The sequence below is a fragment of the Drosophila rhopaloa genome, unplaced genomic scaffold, assembly GCF_018152115.1.
Source record: "Drosophila rhopaloa isolate 14029-0021.01 unplaced genomic scaffold, ASM1815211v1 contig_190, whole genome shotgun sequence".
Classification (NCBI taxonomy): domain Eukaryota; kingdom Metazoa; phylum Arthropoda; class Insecta; order Diptera; family Drosophilidae; genus Drosophila; species Drosophila rhopaloa.
This window is the reverse complement of record NW_025335073.1, coordinates 758,569-779,608: the sequence shown is the minus strand read 5'-3', so window position 1 is coordinate 779,608 and position 21,040 is coordinate 758,569. Positions and strand designations below refer to the sequence as shown.

The window sequence follows — 21,040 nt, the reverse complement described above, 5'->3', positions numbered from 1 at the left end:
CCATTATAGCGTACACTTCCGCTTGGAAGACACTGCAGTGGTCAGGAAGTCTGAAAGACCGCCTGATCTCTAGTTTGGAGCCGTCTGTATATAGACAGATTGCGTCTATTGAGCCCGGTCGGCCACGATCCCAAACTTCCCTGCCTGGGATCAGAGCTTCGAAGGGCGTGTGATTGTATTCACGGGTTTTACATAGATCCGTTTTTGGCGGGATCAATTTGTCATGCTGAAGAATCTTAGCGTGACCATACAGTTGGGCTTTCCATTGCCCTGTATCCCTTAGTCGAATGGCTGCCGATTTCGCCCTTTCCATTCCTGCTAAGTCCAGGCTCTGGAGGTTCAAGATCGCATTCAGCGCTTCGTTTGGGGTAGTTCGAAGGGCTCCACTCATACACAGGGCCGCCATGCGCTGTACTTTGTTAAGTGGAGTTAAGATTCATTGTTTGTGTAAAGCGGTCCACCACAGAGCCACTCCATATAGTAGGATTGGCTTGACTACCGCTATGTATATCCAATTGACTATTTTAGGAGACATACCCCATCTTAGCCCAATTGCTTTTTTACAAGAGTAAAGTGCAATGGTCGCTTTCTTGGTTCTCTCTTGGTTGTTTAGTCCCCATTTAAGACGCTTATCTAATACTAACCCCAAGTATCTTGCGTGCTCACTAAAAGAGAGATTACAGTTGTTTAAAGTGGGTGGGTTAAGTTTAGGGATTTTGTATCTATTTGTAAAAAGGACTAGTTCCGTTTTTGAGGGATTTACCCCAAGTCCGTTCTTTGTAGTCCATTCCGATAGTGTTTTTAGTTTTGCGGTCATAAGATCGCATAACGTTTGTGGGTATCTACCATTAAAGATGATAGCGACATCGTCTGCGTATGCCACTATTTTACAGCCTCCTCCTTCAAGAATCCGCAGTAGTTTATTTACCGCGATATTCCATAAAAGGGGTGATAGTACACCTCCTTGCGGAGTGCCTCTGTTCACTAATCTAGTCTGGGTCGAGGTCCCTAGTGTGACCGTGACCAATCTGCTTATCAGCAATTTGTGGATCAGCCCCTAGTTCAGTGAGGGATTCTGTTATTGCCGTGGGGAGCACGTTGTTGAACGCTCCTTCTATGTCAAGGAAGGCGATCAAGGTGTATTCTTGTATACTGAGTGATTTCTCGATGTTGCTTACTACCAAGTGTAGCGCCGATTTGGTCGACTTACCTTTGGTGTATGCGTGTTGCGCCTCTGATATCTGCGTCGGGTCAATGATGTCTCTAATATGTAGACCTAACAGTCTTTCTAAGATTTTTAGCAGGAATGATGTCAGACTTATCGGTCTGAAATCCTTCGCTGTAGTATGGGTGGCTTTCCCTGCTTTAGGGATGAAAACGACTTTCGTTTCCCGCCATGCTGTAGGTAGTTCACCTACTGCAAGAATGGTCTGGAATATTTTTCTCAGCCAGTTTATAGCTAGTTCTCCTGCTTGTTGAATATGTGCCGGTGTTATATTATCCGGTCCCGGCGATTTGTATGGCTTAAAACTATGATGTCCTGATTGTAGGCTCCCTGGGAAGTGAGCGTCTAGGAGTAGGTTTAGGGATTCTTCACTAGAATCCGACCATGATCCGTCAGCCTTTTGGAGATAGCCTAGGGATACGGCTGTCTTAGAAAGTATTTTTCTGAGCCTTGCGGCATCAGTTGTCTTTTCAATGTCCGAGCAGAAGTTCTGCCACGCAGTTCTCTTCTCTTTTCTAATGGCCTTTTTGTATGTGGCTAGTTCCTTTTTGTAGCTTTGCCAGTTTATGTCCTCATTTGCAGCTTTCGCTCTGTTGAACAAGTTTCTGCATTTGGCTCTGAGGATTGATAATTGCTGGGTCCACCAAGGAGGTTTTTTCCTTCCCCTTGGTTTCCCTAACGGGCATGCAGCTGAGAATGCCGCGTTGCATGCTTCTGTGAATTTGTTTACTATATTATCTAGCTCCTGAGTGCAAGGAGTGCTTTCTGGTGGCTTCCTGGGGAGGAAGTTCGATAGAATTTCTTTGTATTTATTCCAGTTTGCCCGCCTGGGGTTGGCAAAGCTGACCGGCACAGGTGATATTAGGGACAAAGTTGTCTCTATAAACCTATGATCTGAAAATGAGTGCTCATTGGAGACAGCCCAGTTTGTGACTGTGTTTATGAGTGAATCTGATGCCAGGGTTAGATCTATGATCGTTTGGCACGTTTTTGTTATAAAAGTAGGGGTATTGCCCCTATTGCAAAGAAATAAATTCGATTTAAGAATAGTCGAATAAAGACTCACCTCTGTCGTTGTTGATAGGGCAGCCCCACTGAGTATGGTGGGCATTTGCGTCGCATCCTATCACCAAACCTTTCTTAAGCTCTTCACATTCCTGTACCAGTCCTCTGACTAGCGCGTCTGGGGGGTCTACCTTTTCGGAAGCCATGTAGGCCGATAGCATCCTAAAAGAGCCGCTTTGCAGCTCCAGGCTTATTGCTGTGTTGTCTCCGTTGCTGTATTTGTGAAGCAGAAATGTACTAAGATGCCGTTTGGCTAAAATGCAGGTTCGAATTTTACCTTGTTTGGGGTCAAGCATAAGCTTGTAGTCTTTTGTTCCCAGTCCAGCAACCCTGCCTCCTGCTACCCAGGGTTCCTGAACTAAGACCACGTCGGCTTCGCCTTTGGCCAGGCGAAGCAAAAGAGCAGCGGACGCTGCTTTACTGTGATGTAGGTTGATCTGCAGGAGTCTTAGCGACATCCCCAGCTGCAACCTCCACCACAGTAACGTCGGCCTCCGAATCGCTCAGGTCCACTTCGTCGATTGCCGGTCCCATCGCTCGCATCTCTCTGCTTAGCGACGAGTCGGTTGAATAGCCGTCCTCCGGCACACCAGGGGCCTCCACTTCCTCCGCAAGCACCTGCTCGGCTGGGTTGCCGGCAGGACTTCCAGAGGAATTAGAGTCCCCTTTATAGATTTTAATGTGTATGGCACTGAACCCATAGTTAAGCGTTCCCCGAGCAGCCTCTATGGGAGCGATAGACTCCTTGTTCAGTACCACAATCGCTTGGTTTACGTCTCCTTCGTGCTCCTCCACCTTAACGACTTTCCAGTCTTTTGTGGGGAGATGTGGGTTGCATTCTTGCAACATAAAGAGGATGTCCTCCGGTGATGCAATTGCTGCTGGGAGCCAAATTCTGGCTCGCGGTCTACTGGGGACGTCACACCAATCTAGTGCGACTATGTTCGCCCCTTCGTAGACTGCTCCGAGCTGAGCTACCGCCTGTTTGTATAGGTCAGCTGATCGCTGATTATCGCAGGCCACCACTTTTACACTGCCCTGGTACCAGCCCGCGTCCATACAGCAAGGCGCTGAACCGGGCTTCTCGCGTACCATACGCAGGCAAATGAGTGACAGCTTGGACTCAACCGCCTTCCATTTGTTTCTGGGGATCCTGCTCTCCGGATTTCCCCTGTCAATGAGTCCAAGTAGGACCCGATCTTTGGTGATCTCGGCAAAGGAGACCGACGGCTGGATCCTCGATCTCTTCGCCGACGGGCCGGGCAGCTCTATGGAGCGTTGCCTCTTCGCCTGAGCACCTTCTTGTTGGGGCTTCTCTTGCCCATAGTTGGGAAACACCGTCCTTGCCCACTCTACCTTCTTTAGCCATTCGGGCGAAGGCGTGGTGACAGTGCTTCTGGCATGTGAGCGCAGGGTTTGGGCGGCAGTCCGTCTCTCTGCGTAAGTAAAATTCTTCTTTGCACCAGCGGGTGACCCGATCGACTTTGCTGCGCCTACCACTGGTTTTGGCGCAGATGCGCACATAGCAGAGGCGTTAGCGACAGTCTTTCTGTCCCCCGTCATCCCTAGTTTGGGATGGGGCCCTTTCTGAGCCCTACTGGTACTTGCAGTGGAACCATCGTTCGTCTTTGCAACTCCGGGTTTTTGTGGAGTTCCCGTCTCCGTTTTTTTGTTTGTGTTTTTGTGTGTTGTTTCCATAATTGGTCCCACGAGCTGCGGAGAAGGGGAAAGGTCCGCCCGGGCAGAGATCCGCGTTACCCGGGTAAGGCGGTAGGTAGAACAGGGGGTCGCCATCTCCCTGAGCCCACCGTTTGAGACTGGGCTAGTTGTTGATCCGGGCCCCCAGCCAGGCTGACTCTTGGCACGGTCCGGATTACACCGTAGTCCGGCCCGGAGTGAGATGTTTTTTGGGAGAGGAAGTGGGTAGGTGGTGTGTGGGGGATATTGGGTTTGTGTAAAGCAACTGTTTAGATGCGGCTGAACAAATCGCATCGTCGGTACTGCCTCGTTGCAAGATACCCGCTGGTTGTCCGGGACTGCTTATTTGCTGGGGTTTCCGTCCACGATTCCGTGTTTGATTTCCACCGCCAGCTTATTCGCAGTTGGCCTCGAGTGAGGTCGTCCGCTATCCGCAACCTGCGACCCGCTCGGTCGCCCCAGCTAGGCGGCTTCAGAACCATCTCACAAGTTCCTCAGACCAAGTGTGGATACGTTAGTGAAAGTAACAAATATATTCTGACTGAGGTTAATTGCATGAACCATTACATTATCTACCGTTGGGTACTTAAAGGGTCTTGAGAGTTTTCCGATGTATTTTGGGCTACTCTCACATTGTTATTGTTCTTATTGTTATTGTGGCCTCGATTTGAGTTACCACGTCCTCGAGTGTTTCCTCTGTATTGATCTCTCTCATTATTATTATAATTGGAACTGTTGTAGTTGTTGTAATTATTATAACGACCACGAAAGTTTCCTCTGAAATTTCCACGTCCACGGTTTCCACCACGCTGTGGATAATTTTTATAATATAGGACCGTATTTGGTTGTCCAGTTGCTTCCGTGCAACTATTTACGAACTTTGATATGGCATCATTCATTGTGTTGAAGGTGCCAGCCTGCATGATATGTTTTACCTTATCAATTGCGCAATTCCTTGTCATTGCCTTAACTGCAGACTGTGTAGAATAATCGAAATAGCTAATTGTTCGTGTTCGCCTCTTATTGATTCTGTAATTTCCAATGCATCGAGAAAACTTGCTTTCTGCTTTACCATCAAATACTGGTATAAGCTTAAATGCAGTGTTGATAAAATCATTTTTTGACTGTGCCATTGTAATAAATTTTTCTTCATCTATGCTCGGGCTAGTGTCTGAATCTGCAAAATTGTCCATTAATATTAGCTGGGATAGTGAGATTATTTATTTCTTCCAAATCCTGTTGGTCAATACTAATAACTTCTTTTGATTCTGGTTCTTCACCAGTTTTAATTATTACTGAAGTATTAAGAATATTAGGTATTGATATATCGAGCTTGAACTTTTCTCTAATAGTTGTTAAGTTGGATCTTAGTCTGACTAAAAACTTTGATACTTGAGACCAATGATCTTGATTAAACTTATCTCTGTGTTCATATATTAATATTCGTGCTGCATTAAAGCATTTAACTAATATTTCTTTGTGTTCCATTATATTATGGATATGAATTATTTCTTAGATACCATCATAACAATTGCTCTACCTACGATTGGGTGTTCCTCTATGCTAGATCTAACTTGCACACCCGGAATGGTTGTCAATACTATTCCTTTTTGGGTTCCAGTGCAGTGAAACAATGGTGAGGCATGACAGTTAAATGTGTCTATATAAAGGTTTTCTAACTCGTATACACTAACAGGGGTTGTAGATACAACTGCTGAACTCTTCTACTGAAGTATGGGTCTCTTTCATATGTTTTGCTTATGGCTCTTTGTGTATCCATACTTGAATATACATATATAAATATTGTTTTAAATTTTCTTTATTTTATTTAATTTCTCTGTCGTTATCTATTTAATAACATTTTATTATATTTTGCATCGTTAATATACTTGAATATGCATATATAATAACAAATTCGGGATTTAGCACTTTGAAAAAAATATAATTTTTATTTATCAAAATAGTGTAAACGCGAACTGGGAGAGATAGGTCTGCTCCTTACAAGATACAACTTAAAACTCAAAAACTAAGCTGGCGCTTATCAAACCTTCGATTGGGAGAAAGAACTTTATTGATAAATTGAGAGTGTCCAAAATGAGAGCACTGAGCAAGAGAGCGATCTAGGTTTGAGCTGCGTCTGCAATTTTACAGTATTGGGGGATAAAAGCTTTTTGGAGTTTGGGGACATTTGTTTATAATGCAAGAGGATGTTGACATAAATTGGTCAGTCGGCTCCCACGACAATTTGGGGTTCTTTCATTTGTTTATAACTCAAGAGGATGTTTATATTAATTGGCGACTCTTGGGAGCCGATGATTTTGGGTGTGACAAATGCGTAATGTAAATATGTTTATGTGGTAGATATGTGGGTGTGTGTATGTTACTTTATGTGGTAGATATTTGGGTGTGGGTATGTTACTTCCCCATCCATTAGAAAAGAGCCTGTCCTCAGGCGGATATATTAGGGTATATGTGAGTGGGTATATTAGTTTGTATGTACCGCTCCCACCAAGCCACGATCATCAGTTTCACCTCATCAACCAGGAGAACAGTCTACGAACAAAATTGAAACAATGATATGTAATCTTCAACAAAGTATGATGGATTTCATGTCATTCATGCAGACAAGTATGCAAGATCTTATGCGAAACCAGAACGTTTTGATTGAGCTGCTTGTTGCTCAAAAACAGACTAAGTAATCAATGGCTCCACTCATTATATCACTGTGGAACGCGTCTCACAGCGCAAACTCGAGTTAACTCAATTCCTTAATAATAACCATATCGATGTAATGCTACTCGCAGAAACTCATCTTACAAATAAATACAATTTCCAAATTCGAGACTACTTCTATAACACGAATCACCCAGACGGGAAAGCACACGGAGGCACTGGGATTCTGATTAGAAATCGCATTAAGCACTGCTTCCACAATAGCTTCGCCACTAACTACATGCAAGCTACATCTATAGATGTACAGATGGATTACCGTTCTTTAAAGCTTGCCGCCCTATACTGTCCTCCTCGGTTTACAATATCCGAATCCCAATTCATGGACTATTTCAACTCTCTGAGCGAACAATTTATAGTAGCAGGAGACTTTAATGCCAAGCATACGCACTGGGGATCTCGACTTGTGACTCCAAAGGGAAGGCAGTTGTACAATGCAATAATAAAAGCAAGCAACAAGCTAGACTGTGTGTCACCTGGGACACCTACATATTGGCCAACAGATCCCAGAAAACTGCCAGACTTGATAGATTTTGCAGTCACAAAAAACATTCCACGCAACCTGATAAGCGCCAACTCCTTATCAGACCTATCGTCTGATCACTCGCCTGTACTCCTTCAACTAAATCTACATCCAGTTGCGGTAGATAAGCCATTCAGACTAACAACGAATAAAACCAATTGGCTTAAGTAAAAAAATATGTAAGTTCGTATATTGAGTTGAATCCACGTTTGAATGACGAAGCTGATATAAACTTATCCACCAACACTCTTGAATCCGTCTTGGTCGCAGCAGCTCGCATGTCAACTCCACAAACGCAAAACACATCGTACAATCATAGATACACGAACGTTGAAATAGAACAGCTTGTTCTAGCAAAGCGACGCTCACGGCGAGACTGGCAATCCAACAGATCACCATCTGCAAAACAAAGGTTAAAAGATGCTACACGGAGGCTCTCAGCTGCATTACGTCATGAAGAAGAAAGGTCCCAAAAGCATTACATAGAGCAGTTATCCCCAATGAGCTCCAAGTTCCCACTTTGGAGAGCACACTCATAACTCAGTGCACCATTAGAATCTGCATCTACACATCTACGTTTGAACCAATTGTATTTAGACCACATGAGTTACTCAAAATCATATGAACAACTCAACCCAAAAAAATCTCCAGGATGCGACCTAATATCACCAAAAATGATTATTGAACTTCCTCTCTATGCAGTTCGAGCTATTTGCCAACTCTTCAATGCAATAACGAGACATGGACACTTCCCAGAGAGATGGAAAAAGTCGATCATCATAATGATACCAAAACCTGGCAAAGACCGCACAATTGCTTCATCATATAGACCAATTAGTTTACTAACGTGTCTATCAAAACTCTTCGAAAAATGTCTCTTGGCACATATTACCCCAAATCTCAGAACACACAACAAAATCCCGACTCATCAATTCGGTTTTCGCGAAAAACATGGAACCATCGAGCAAGTCAACCGCATAACTTCAGAAATCCGAAATGCATTCGAACAAAGGGAGTACTGGACTGCGATATTTCTGGACGTATCACAAGCTTTCGACAGAGTATGGTTAGAAGGTTTAATGCACAAAATAACAGAAATGCTCCCAACCAACACTCACAAACTTCTAAAGTCATACCTTTACAACAGGAAATTCTCAGTAAGATATAATGCTGCCATGTCCGATGATTACATCATCAGAGCCGGAGTTCCTCAAGGCAGCGTGTTAGGACCAACACATTACCTTACCTACACTGCGGACATCCCAACGAGCATGCAACATCCACTTTTGCTGATGACACAGCGATCCTAAGCCGCTCGAGATGCCCCAAGCAAGCTACGGCGCAACTTGCTAAACACCTAGTGGCAGTGGAGAAATGGCTATCCGACTGGCGAATCAAAGTTAAAGCCTAGTATCCACTTCGACGTAAACCGTACGCCAGTCATGAGAGAGAGCGAGAGGCAAACAGCTGGCGTTCACTTTTCGTCGGGCCTTTTTTTCACGTCGCTTGCGCTTCTCACTGAACATTATAAGAAATGGAGGGAAAAACTCAAAAAACTCACAAAAGTCGATTGCAGGTGTTTACATGTGAGGACAAAATAACATTAATACTGTCTGGGGTGCCTCTTGTCAGAGCAAAATGTTTTTTAGGTCCAGAATGTACGAAAAAACACAATAAAAGTGCAGCTATGAACTTTAAATTAGCAAATAATTATCAGTAAATTAAAAAAAAAGAACTGTTAAATTTAAATTGTATTGTTTTTTAATTTCTTTGTACAGCGGCAGACTTGTCTTGCCAAGGTATTTGATAATATCTTTTAAAGGCTCTTTCCCGAAAATACGATATTTGAATTTTAACTGCTTGTCAACAAACCCAGCTGATTGACAGTACGACCGTAGCACGCTTAAATCTGATGAACTCTCAAACTTTTGGTCACACTGGAAAGATTAAAGTTTTTACGCTAGCGTAATCGTTTGTCGATGTGGATACTAGGCTTAACGAACAAAAATGCAAACACGTAACGTTCACACTTAACAGGCAAGACTGCCCTCCACTTACTCTAAACAAAACAGTGGTTCCGATAGCAAATGAAGTAACATATCTTGGCGTACACCTCGATAGACGTCTTACTTGGCGCAGCCACATTGAAGCCAAAAGAACACATTTAAAGCTCAAAGTCAACAGCCTCCACTGGCTTATCAATAGCCGCTCGCCCCTTAGCCTGGACTACAAGGTACTTTTATACAACACCGTTTTGAAACCAATCTGGATGTACGGATCTTAGTTGTGGGGGAATGCCAGTAACAGCAGTGTGGATATAATGCAAAGAACTCAATCAAAAATTCTCAGAACCATCAGCGTGGCACTGTGGTACGTTCGGAATGTAAACAATTACAGGGACCTTCACATATCACTTGTCAGAGAAGAGATAGCACAAATCACAACAAAGTACTACAACAGGCTATCAGTACATCCAAATCATCTCGCGAGAGCCCTCACGCGAGTTTCCAGCATTTCTCGTCTTTCTCTATTCAGTAAAAATTAAACTGTTAGATAATGTTTTATTTTAAGATTTGCAACCTTATTGTTAGACTCATAAAGAGAAGATCCAATAAATAAAACCAAGCTTTAATAAAAAAAAAATTGGTTCCGTTTCCAATCCGAATATATCACTGTATTTGGTGCATAAGCTTGAGAGCTGTGACTTAAATTGTGAAGGAAAGTTCTTTGATAGTTGAGATAATAAAGACTTTTCTCTATTTTCAGTATTGATTTTGACTACTTCGTAGTTGGAAAGTGTTTCATATGCCAAGTTACTTGTACTGACTACTTGATCTTTATTTTTAGTATTAAGTAGTCTTATGAATGCATTTTTTGTTGTTGCAATGGTACTAGCTATGTAAATACCATGTTTAATTTCTTTGGATTCAATACACTGTATTCTTTGGAATCTTATTGAATTTTTCTAATAAATTGGGATCTTGCTGGCAGAAGTATTGAGTTGTTGCAAAAATGTCCAATTCAGACATTAATATAGCTGGGATAGTGAGATTATTTATTTCTTCCAAATCATGTTGGTCAATACTAATAACTTCTTTTGATTCTGGTTCTTTTTTATTTTTATTTATTTATTTAAAATTTTGTTTCTATAATTATTATCTGTTATTACATGTTTATATATTTATCTGTTTATTTATTGTTTGCTAGTCCTTATTTTAATATTTATTATTCTTCTTAAGTATTTATTTCTTGTGGTGATTTGTTTAGGGTAGGTTATAGGAATTCTGAGGGAGATAGGTATATTTCTGTTTTGTTGTTTGTGCGATACGAAGATGCCTTCCAATTACGATCTCCGATCGAAGGTTCTTCCGGCCGAGGAAGAGGAGAAATTGTGGTCCACCGATTTAGTTGAGGTTGCCGGGGCCGAACAGCCACGGATATCGATGGGACTGCCAATGACTCCGCTGGGTCGTCTTCATCAGGAGCTGCGCAGGGAACTTCAGATGGGAACAGATCCCACGCAACATCAAGTTCTGGAGCAAGTGAGCTCGGAGGCGTTTCTGGACAACGCGGCGAAATCGGCCGTAAACGTGGCATTGGCCCAGGCTGCAGAGACCCATCGAAAGGCTCAGGAGTCCGGCGTCAGCCAGTCCTTAAGGGATGAAATCAGAGGTGGCTTCCTGGAAATGATGAAGCTGATGAACGAGGTGTTAAGGCCTGCTGCTCAGCGGCCGCAGCTTCCACAGGGGAACCATACCGATCAGCAGCAACATCCGGGTTGGACGGACACGGCGGCACCACAGGCTCCAAGTTTGGTCCAGAAAGGGGCGATTCCGAAGACTGCACCATCAGCAGACACGATTGGCTCCCGTCCACCGCCACCAAAAGTTCCACCAAAGCCGCCTAGAAGGCCCTTGGAGTCGTTTCCGGTGGAGAGCAGCAGTCCAGGATATCCTCTGGATGGCGAACGATGGCGACGCAACGAGCCTCGAAATTGGCACTACGAGGACCGCAGGGCTTCCGATTTCCGCGAGGAGCCGCGCTTTTATGCCAATACAGGGCCAGGTGGCGGCAGCCAACAGGTTCGCATCGAGCGGTGGGGGGTTTCATTTGATGGCGAGGACGAGCGAAACTCGGTGGAAGATTTCCTGTTCCGGCTCGAGTTCCTGCAGCGGCAGTACCAGTGCCCTTGGCAGGAAGTGCTCCGCCATTTCCATGTGCTGCATGGACGGGCACGCGAGTGGTATTGGGTCCACGTGCGTCACTGTAGGGTGGAGAGATGGCCACAGCTGCGTGCTGCGCTGATGGACAGGTTCCGAGGCCACCTGACGGAGCACGACCGGATGCATCAGCTTCTGCAGAGGGAACAGCAGCCGAGAGAAGCCGTGGAGGATTATGTCCATGCGATGCAGCAGCTAGCTTCTCGCCTAAAAAAACCACTGTTAGAGCGACAGATGGTAAAAATAATTAAAAAGAGCTTGAGAGAGGGTATCGCAAGATTCGTTTACGCAATGGATGTGATGATTGTGGACGAGTTACGGGAAGAGTGCTGCGAGGTGGAGCGCAATTTTGGACGACGAGGACGCGCGGCCTATGCGCAACCGATGCGTTATCCTCCGGCGGAGAAGGCCAGGGTTAGCGAGGCAGCTGGTCCAGATACTGCAGAGGATTCTCAGTGGCAAGTGGAGGCGTTACAAGCGAAGACCAGGAATCCGTTCCGAGCGGGCTGCTGGAATTGCGGAGCCGTAGACCACAGGTTCCGTGACTGCGCGGCAACAGAACGGCGCCTGTTCTGCTACCGATGCGGAAGGCCAGACACTGTGTCTCCGAGATGTCCGGATTGCGCGGAAAACGGTCGGCTGGGCGATCCGAGAGCGGGAAGGATGCGTCCAGACAAGAGTCCCGCGAAGCAGTAGATGTCATAGGACTTAAAAAGGGTTTAGTATTGTGACGACCCAGCGTCACAAATAATAAAAGAACATTCCAAAAACAACACACAATGATCTTTTATTCTCCCTACGCTACACCACATTCAAAACACGCGCCAAAATCGCGCACTTTCAAAACGCGCGCCCAAAAACATTAAGCCGGTCACTCTAATATACCGATAGTCGACTACCATCGATATATTTCGTGACCCGATAACCAGTTATCGAGATCGGGATTCTCGTCATCGACCACTCTGGGCACACTCAACGGGGCCTATATAAGCAGAGGCAAGACCCCAGATGAGTCACTTGCGTTTCGACGATCTTCGAGGAAACATCAGCAACAAGGTAAGTGTTCTGGTAGATAGTCTTGGTAGTAGGAGTGGATCCGTAAGAACGCGGTTTATAAATCGGTTCTACGACCTGGACAGGATCACTGGCGTCCCGGTGTGGTTTCCTAGAAATCAGCCCAGACCCAGTCGTGATCACTGAGGCGGCCCGGTTTTCGTAATACAGGCCCACCTCAGTGAGTTCCCCCAGAAGTCACGTTTCCGGCCCCCGACCCGGAAACGAAACGGATGTAGAAACGGCAGTTCGAACCTAATGATGCCCGGCAGACCGAAACTAACGATGCCCTACATTCCCGAATCCCACTAGAAACCAAGTAGATCTCTCCCAACGACCCAGAACACTTCGACCCGACGTACGCACGACGAAGCAGTTCATAACTCGGCCCATCCGCAGCGCCGATACTCGCAGCAAGCAGTCCATCACTCGGCCCATCCGCAGCGCCGATATTCGCAGCAAGCAGTCCATCACTCGGCCCATCCGCAGCGCCGACACTCGCAGCAGGCAGTTCATCACTCGGCCCATCCGCAGCGCCGACACTCACAGCAAGCAGTTCACCACTCGGCCCATTCGCAGCGCCGCCAGCAAGCAGTCCATCACTCGGCTCTTCCGAAGCGCCGAATCGACAGAACAAGCAGTCCCGACGCATCTACACACAACTACACGATTATACGATTACTTTGAAATACACGTCTCTGTGTCATTATTGGGGAAAGGGAGGTAAACCGATCTATAGAGGAATAAATATAAATATCTGTCACGAACCCTGACCACGGCGAGCTATACCGCCTCCCAAAACAGGGTCGTTACAGTATGTACGAGTAGTTATAAGAACCATTTAAAATACTTACCTTATGAGGAAAGGATGCGTCGGTACCTGGAGACCAGGAACCGAATTTTCTCCGAGCACCAGTTAGCCGGCATGCGAACGGTGTCTAGGAAAGTCCAGAAGGCCAGGGATCGATTCCGTAAGAAACGAGCGAAGAGGCGAGAAGTGGTTGCCGCTGTGAAGCGCAGTGGAACGGGAGACCCTCGACCATTCGCTGAAGTCCGGATCCTGACCCAACAGCTGACTGGCTTATTGGACACGGGAGCTAGTGTCAGCCTGCTGGGCAAAGGTGGAAGAGAGCTCGTCGAGGCGTTGGATGTACCAATCCAGAAGTACCTGTCCGTGGTCCGAACGGCGTCTGAAGAGGACCGCACGACGATAGGACGCGTCGAGCTACCTGTGGAGTACAGAGGACAGATAAAGCGGATCCTGTTCTATGTATGTCCATACCTGGAGCAGGAAGCCTATTTCGGAGTGGCAGGCGTTTGGCTTGGCTCCAGCGGTGATAGGCCCCAGCGACCCGGAAAGCGTCAAGGCAGACGAAATCCACGCTAGGGATATGGAGCACTACGCCGAACAGGAAGATGACGACGAGGAGAAAATGGATCCCGAATCCTGGACGTTATCTGAGGCCGACGCACGACAGCTCGCGGAGATCCAGGAGGTGTTTCTCACATTTGAGAAGGATGGTCTGGGAACGACCAATCTGGAAAGGCACACGATCGAGCTGATTGAGGGAGCCAAGGTCTTCAAGGATCGGCCGTATCCCATGTCTCCAGCCAAGCAGAAGGTAGTCGAGGATGAGGTGGACAAGATGCTGGCGCTCGGAGTCATCGAGGAGAGCATGAGTCCGTGGAGCAACCGGACGACGGTAGTGTCGAGACCTGGGAAAGATCGGTTCTGCTTAGACGCGCGCAAATTGAACGATCTGACCGTTAAAGACGCTTACCCGCTGCCGAGTATCGACGGAATCCTGTCCAGAATCGACCAAACGTTTTACATTTCCAGCGTGGATTTGAAGTTCGCATTCTGGCAGATCGAGTTGGACCCGAAGAGCAAGGAACTGACGGCATTTACGGTTCCTGGTCGGCCTCTCTACCAGTTCCGGGTGATGCCCTTCGGACTTTGCAACGCGGCGCAGCGGTTGGTGAGACGTATGGACCGAGTGATCCCAGCTGAGATCCGCTCCAACGTTTTTGTCTACCTCGATGATCTGCTGATACTGGCTCCAGATATCCAGACCCACTTCAAGTACCTTCGGAGAGTCGCGGAATGCCTGAAAGCAGCGGGGTTAACGATAGGTATGGGTAAGTCAAAGTTTTGCTTCAAATCATTGACCTACCTGGGCTTTATCGTTGGTGGAGGTCGTCTACGAATGGATCCGGGACGAGTAGCAGGGATCAGGAGGATGCCAGAGCCTAGGACGATGAAGGAGGTGAGAGGGTTCCTTGGGACTGCTGGATGGTACCGCCGGTTCATAAAGAACTTTGCGACGTTGGCCGCCCCGCTCACTGAATCGCTGAAGAAAACTGGAAATTCTAAGTTTTCCTTGAGTCCAGAGGCTCAGCTTGCGGTAGAAGCTTTGAAGATGGCTTTAACGACTGCACCAGTCCTGGTGCATGCGGACTTCAAGAGACGGTTCTTTATCCAGTGCGATGCGTCACACGTCGGAGTCGGGGCGGTGCTTTTCCAGCGAGACGACGACGGACAAGAGCAGCCAATTGCATTCTTCTCGGCCAAGATGAATAAACATCAGGTAAATTACACCGTGACCGAAAAAGAGTGTCTCGCGGCGCTCATGGCCATTCGGAAGTTCCGGCCATATGTCGAAGGGATGCCATTCACCTGCATCACGGATCATGCCAGCTTGAAGTGGCTCATGTCCATGAAGGATCTGACGGGACGTTTGGCGAGGTGGTCGCTGCAGCTTTAAGGGTTCCACTTCAACATAGAGCACCGAAAAGGAAGCGAGAACGTCGTGGCAGACACCCTTTCACGGTCTGTGGAGGAGCTCGTAGTGAATCCGACGGATTTGTTGGGTTTCGAAACCACCGAGTTCGCTGGAAAGGTTATCTCGAGTTAGTGAAAGATGTGGAAGACAACTTGGAAAACTTACCGGACTTGAAGATCGAGGATGGTCTCATCTTCAAGAGAGTCTCTTCATCAAATTTGGACAACGAGGTGGAAGGCTCGGAGTGGAAACTGTGGATCCCACAGAGTCTAACCCACAGCCTAATTGAGCGTGCACATACGGACCCAACAGCAGCTCATGGCGGAATGGGAAAGACTCTGGAAATCCTCCGACGCCAGTTCTACTGGCTAGGCATGGTTCTCCAAGTCCGCGAGTTTGTGAGTGGATGTTATGTCTGCAAGGAGTCCAAAGCGCCAAATTTCCGGATGCAGGTCGGTATTGGAGAAAGAGTCCAGACGGAACAGCCATTCCAGAAGCTGTATATCGACTTCTTGGGGAAATATCCGAGGTCAAAGAAGGGTCATGCATGGATTTTTATCGTGGTGGACCATTTCTCGAAATTCGTATTCTTGAAGGCCATAAAGGAAGCTACCTCCTCGAACGTCGTCGATTTCCTCATCCACGAGGTGTTTTATAAATTTGGCGTCCCGGAGGTAATACACTCAGACAATGGTCGGCAGTTCACGTCGAAGATCTTCCAGGAGGCGATGGAGAGTTTCGGTATCTCACATCTAAAGACTCCGGTATACTCGAAAAATCGAAGCGTGTTGGCCGCAATCCGGAGCTTTTTAGATGGTGACCATCGAGACTGGGACGTGTACCTTCCTGAGATTGAGGTAGCCCTTCGAAACGCGATCCAATCGGCGATAGGAGAAGCGCCTTTCTTTACGGTGTTCGGACATCATATGTTCCTGAACGGTGCCAACTATAGGCTAGCGAGGAAGCTACAGTCCTTGTGTGACCACGAGATGGCGGGGATGAAGACGGCGGACAAACTCCGAGTGATCCAGGAAAAGGTCCGGAAGAATCTGGAGACAGCCTATGACCGAAGCCGCAAGCGATATGACCAACGGGCTCGAAACTTCATGGCCAAGCCAGGTCAAAAGGTATACCGCCGAAACTTCGTTCTTAGTGATTTTGGCAAGTCGTTCAACGCTAAGTTCGCTAGGAAATTCCTTAAGGCTCGAGTGGTGAAAGCCGTTGGTAACAATGCCTATGAGTTGGAAGACCTGCAAGGATGCCACCTCGGAGTTTACCACGCCAAGGACATCCGGGTATAACCTGAAAAGAGGCAGCATAAATTAAAGGAACGAAACAAAAAAACCAAGGCAGTATTTACCTTTAAGCGTGGGCCCCGCGTAGGTCACCGTTTGGAACTGCATTCGGATTTCGCCAGACACCGATCTCCAATGCTCCCAATGATTTCGTCGAGTGGCCATGGTTCGAAGGCGTCCCTCAAAATCCTTGGGTGGTGTTGCATTTCAAGTTGGAATCGGCTGGAAGAATTAAGAAGGAGGTATTCTTTTTTGGTAGGGCTATCGATAAAGTAGGAGGGTGGCAACTCCTACTGGAGTGGCGCCCCCTTCTGCTGATGTCTTGGCTATCTAGCTATTTAAACTAGCCCGGTTCGCTCTGGGTATGGCTAGGATGGCCTTGATATGTCCAATGACCCAATTTCGAGGGAGGCGAAGGGAATTTGGCGAGATATAGGCATGATAGGCAAATTTTTATATAGTCGCAGACATATTGTCCCAGCGGACAGAACAAAAATGTTAAAATAGTGTTTGTGCCGAAATATAATAAAAAGTGAGTGTTAAAGAAATTTGTGTTAGGTTTAATAGTTTATTTTATTTATAAATAATTATTCGTAGGGCAACCGGGGTCCCAATACAAAGGGCCCCGGGATACTTATATTGTAAGTTCAAATTAGAAGACTTAATTGGACATATAAAATTGGACTAATTAAATATGGAAATTCAAATTGGAGATTTAAATTGGAGGGAATTAAATCTGGAAAATCAAATTGGAAATAAATCGTGATTTTAAATTGGAGGAAATTAAATCTGGAAAATCAGGAAAATACGCACCTTCGGTCGAGCCAGCTACGAGATCTGGACAAACACTACTCGCCTTCCTCGGACGCAGCCAACGCCATCCGACATTCACCGGTGAGTCCGTTCCGGGCTATTAAGACCCACCTGCTTTGGGGTCGTCAGGCTGCCAGTGCGCGCGGCGTTGAGAGGCACCGCCATCAGGCTCGCCTTCGCAACCGCTCCTCGGGGTGTTCCAGGCCCTTACTGCTGCTGGTCTCCGGCAGAGTACGCTGTAGTCGGGGCATAGTTAGCCCGGCGCCTAGCCCAGAAGTGGCTGAAATTATTAACGTTAATTTAACTGTGCACATTACTTAATTTATGTACTTACCTATTGACCTGTAAATTTATCCGGACTTAGACCCGAAAACCTCAATTCTTGTCCTCGTTGTTGCCTGTAAAAAAGGGTCGCGATTATTAGTTTTCGGCGGGATTGTTTACAGCGCGTAATACTTACCGTTTGGCCTGTCCCTTCTTTTCCCTAGGAGCTCCTCAGGATTAGGTGACCCGACACATACCTAGTGTGTGCCCTTTTTTTTGCACCTCGTTCCACTGCGAGTTCCACCAATACATGTCTGGTGGAACATTATTTCCGCGGCGCCTGTAGCCTTTGCCAAAGAAAGGTAATCTTCCGCTTTGACCGCGTAGATTTGTAGACGGTGGCCAAGTTTGGTCGTAAAGGCTAAGGAAAGATGAATTAATTACTAGGAGAGCAAGTTATGTTAACTTTAGTACTTACTGTGGATATTAAATGTACATGAAGACCAAAATGTGCGAGTGAGTTGTCGCTGTGGGGGAGATGGAGCTGTCCTAGTCGCGAGGAGTGACTTGGACCAGCTGATTATGGGTGATGCCTCCGCAGAATCCTCCGGGGCATCCTTGGTTGGGTTGGCGTGCTTGGCTAGGTCACCAATAGCCACCAAAACGCCATATATTTCCCGTCACTTCAATTAATTGCATTGTTTACATTTTGTTTGTTTTGCTTGTTAGTGAAGACCGATATTTTTTGTGATGTGAGACGCGTGTCATCGATGTTTATGTTGTGGAATCTGTAGGGACATTGGAAATACTCCGCCCTGGGGATTCGGGAGCTAGCCGGCGCCGTCCCAGGACTAAATGCAGTTCCATAACAATTGACAGTGGTTCTATCATTGTTACATTATTGTTAACATAAATAGTTTGTGTGTAATCCATTATAGTATTTGTTATTAAGATTTCTTCAATTTGTACAGAACAATTAAATGCTTTTACGATTTTATTTCCTTCGACAACTATTGCTTGATTTATACATGTTTGGTTTAAAATAGTTTTCGGTAAGTTCCAAGTAATTATAAAATTTGGCTCTATATAATTTGTTTCATATTTTTTATACATTTTTGTGTACTTACATTCGGCATTGGCTTGGTTTAATATTCCTATAATGCATTTATTTGTAACTCTTTCTTTTGTGTTAAATGAAAATATTTTGAAAATAATATTTGTCTTCTAAAGGTTCTGTTAATATGTCATTAAATTCATTTGGGTAAGGCAAAATTTTGAATATTGAAGTTTTTATAATGTCTTTTGGGATATGAGAAATTATCAATATTTGATTAGTATTGGTTTGTAAAATGTATTAAAATTAATAAGATGTTGATAGTGTTGATCAACAAGTTAGGTTTGGTTTTCATTTGGCGTGCATTTTGAATTATCGTATTTATTTTCGTTAATTTTCTTTGTTTTCTTATATTTAGACTTATAATGTATTATTTTTCTTCCTCTGTTAACTTCTTCGTAATGATTATCATCTAAATTTGTGATTTTTCCTGTCTTTTTAAACGGATTAGTGGTTTTTGATTTTACTAGTGGAACTTGTCGATATCTAGTATCAAATTCAAATTTATTTCGGGATTCATTTAGTTTTTCTATTTTATTGATTTTATTTGACTGTGTATTATATTTTGGAGTTCCAGCGAAAATAAAAATATCTGCAGGAGTTCTGCCTGTCGTGTAATGTTTTGTTTTATGATTATAGACATAAAGAATAGTTTCAAATTTTGTTAGCTTATTTTCGATGTCTGTTTCACTGTTTATGATTCTTAACTTTTCATTTACTGTTTTATGAAATCTCTCAACGTCAGAAATTCCATTTTTGCTTGTTGTTACATCAATAACAACATCTTCAAATTTTAACCAAAGTTGCAATGCTGCACACATGAAAGCTGAATCTTTGTCTGCTTTAATTTGGTTTGGTTTACCCATTTCATTAAAAACTTTAGTTAATGCTCTGTTTGCTTCTAACCAATCTCGACTGTTGACTTCTATTAAGGTGGCAAATTTTGAATAAATGTCTATACAAGATAAAAATTGTTTATTATCCCTAAAATGAAAGACCGATTTTTAAGGGGATACGGCCACAGCCCAAACCGTAAGAGCAAGAGCAGCCAAATTTTTTCACAGTATTCCATTGGTGGCGTGGGAGCCCACTAAGATCCGATATGTCCCCCCAGTGGCCCCAAACAGCTCCAACATCCATTATTCTGAGCAAAAAAAAGTTGATGTATTTAAGCTTAACTTCTAAACTGGTTGGAATTTCGATATTTGGTTTTTTCCGAATTTTAGGTTTTGAAAAGAAATCTAAAAGAAATTTTTATATCCCCCATAATTTGGGGGCTACATTTAAAATTAACTTTTCAATTTAAAAAATCTAAACCGCTGCTCCGATCAAGATGATTTTTCGCTCAATAGTTATTCTATGGCCCAAATCCTTAAGTTTAGTTTTTCAAGTTTTTAACATTTTTTTAAGTATTTTTAACGAATTTATTTAGATTTTCTAAGTCATTGCGTTGCATTTTGCGGGAGCCTGTCGAGAGAACGAAACCCAGAAGCCAAGAGAACGACGGCCGAGAGAGCAACACCCAAGAAAACTTATGAGGGGGAGGGGTAGTGCTGCAGGGAAAGGGGAGGGGAAAGAGGCAATTTAAGTTAAATTTGTTTAGGATTTTAAAAACTTAAACTGCTGCTCCGATCAATATGATTTTCGATCAATAGTCAGTCCTGTGGATCAAATGCTTAGGTTTTATTTTTCATTTTGTAGCAGAAGTAAGAGCCTTATTTAATTTCCACCATGGAAGAAAATAGAAAATTACTACAAATTCTGTAAGCAAAGCCAAAATGTTTCCAAGTTAAATATTAATCTTAAGATTCGAACTTTTGACCAAATACGTATGTACATATGTATATTTGGATATGTTTTGATTTGCTTATATGTACAATACATGTACATACATACAATGTGTGTGTATGTTTCTATTCGAAAGTAGATAATGATGATTTATTTTACCCGTTTATCGATCAAATGTGGAATCTGAAAATAATACGTTACTTTGCTGTTTTTGTATTGGATGCCAATCTTTTACTGTGTGTACAAAGGTTTTCGTTTCATTCAAAACAAGAAATTTGAAAACAACAAATTCCAATATACAAACAAGTATACATATTTGTGCGCAAATTAAAATTGCATTGATAACATTGTAACTGATAAAAAGTATACAAGCTCACGACTTTTACTTGGATCACTTTCATCCCTAAAGATTAAAAACTGAAAGACCGATTTTTAAGGGGATACGGCCACAGCCCAAACCGTAAGAGCA

General features: G+C 44.6%; 1 long non-coding RNA gene across 1 annotated transcript; it reads right to left on the bottom strand.

Moving 5' to 3' along the window:
* Positions 1 to 17,290: 17,290 nt before the first annotated feature.
* LOC123037641 lies at positions 17,291 to 18,083 on the bottom strand. The gene is made up of 4 exons (XR_006417590.1): positions 17,866 to 18,083; positions 17,740 to 17,803; positions 17,406 to 17,685; positions 17,291 to 17,328 (listed from the first exon to the last, which is right to left on the bottom strand). It is a non-coding gene; the product is annotated as an uncharacterized LOC123037641 (long non-coding RNA).
* Between the last annotated feature and the right edge of the window lie 2,957 nt (positions 18,084 to 21,040).